The sequence below is a fragment of the Aplysia californica genome, unplaced genomic scaffold, assembly GCF_000002075.1.
Source record: "Aplysia californica isolate F4 #8 unplaced genomic scaffold, AplCal3.0 scaffold00243, whole genome shotgun sequence".
In the NCBI taxonomy this organism is placed as follows: Eukaryota; Metazoa; Mollusca; class Gastropoda; order Aplysiida; family Aplysiidae; genus Aplysia; species Aplysia californica.
This window is the reverse complement of record NW_004797513.1, coordinates 864,414-865,815: the sequence shown is the minus strand read 5'-3', so window position 1 is coordinate 865,815 and position 1,402 is coordinate 864,414.

Below are 1,402 nucleotides of genomic sequence, written 5' to 3'. Positions count from 1 at the left end.
ATTTATATTCTTTTAATTTTTTTCCTTTAATTTTTTTTTCTTTTAATGTTTTTTCTTTTAATTGTTTTTCTTTAAAATGTAGATCTCAGTGTATGTGGGTTTTAACACCCCCATCGACACAATATGTGAGGCAGCGTGGTGGAATCAGGCTCTCGTCACTTTTTGGGCATGTAGAGTTATTGGCATCATCTTAAAGCTTGTTCACTGGTCTTCATTTGGATGAAAAAAATCTCAATTTATCTTGATTACAAGTCGAGATATTTGTGAATGAAGGAGGTGGGAGTCACTTGTTTTCAGAAATAAAATTAGTGAGGAAATGGCAACCAAAGATTAGTTATTTCCTTAGCTTAAGAGTCCATGGTAACTGAACATTTACATTTATTGTACCTTTAATCAACGTTTTTCAGAAGAATCCACACAGAAATGAGTTTTTTAATGGGCATGAAAGGTGTTGAGCCAAAAAACAAGAATTTGATAAAAATTCACAAATCTGCGGAAAAATGCAAGTTTCTTCACTTTGATTATTTTGACGAGAGCCTGATTCCACCACGCTACCTCACATATTTTAGATTGTTTAAGAGACGGGTTTCCAATCCTGCAGCTATTGATGAGATACGTTTTTGCTTTTACTTTGTGTCATAAACAGTTATTGGGATATGAACCATTTCCGGGATTATCTATCTCTGCACACATTATTTGCGATAAACAACTTTTCGTACGTACACATCATATCTTTATAATACATGACGCATTATGCGATAAGGTCGAGAACGAGGTAGAAGAAGAAGAAGAAGAATTCGATAAGACACTTTTCATTTTTATTTTACTTTGTGATATTGCTAGTTTGTTGTGATTAGAACCTTTTTCGTATTTTTGCATTTCTGCAAACATTACCGTCGATAAAAGTTACTTTTCCTATGTGCAAATGTACGTACTTGCGTGTGTATTATTTGATAAGACATTTTTCAGTTTTGAATATCTCTTTCTACGTTACCGGTTAGGAGAACCCTTTTTTCAAGTTCAGTTTATCTATGTTTGTACACATTATTGACTGGTGTCTGTGCTGTAGCGGTTAGACTCTTCGCTGTCGCACACAGGAGACCCGAGTTCGACTCTCAAGTGGGATTAATGTTTATCGAGTATTTCGGTCTTTCTGCTGGGATGTTGTATCTCTTTCAGCCCAGGTTTGAACCTTATAAGCAGAGTTGAAGCCCGTCTCCATAATGGTCTAAACTGTGTCGATGGGTGCGCAAAACACCTACATTCAAAAATACATTTTTTTCTAAACACACATTGTTGGTATTAAGACACTTTCGTTATTTTCTTAGGGTGGTTTGTAAGTGCTCTGGTGTGGTTTGCTCCTTCTTTCTTATCAAGCATCTATCGACCTTATCTCTCCTCC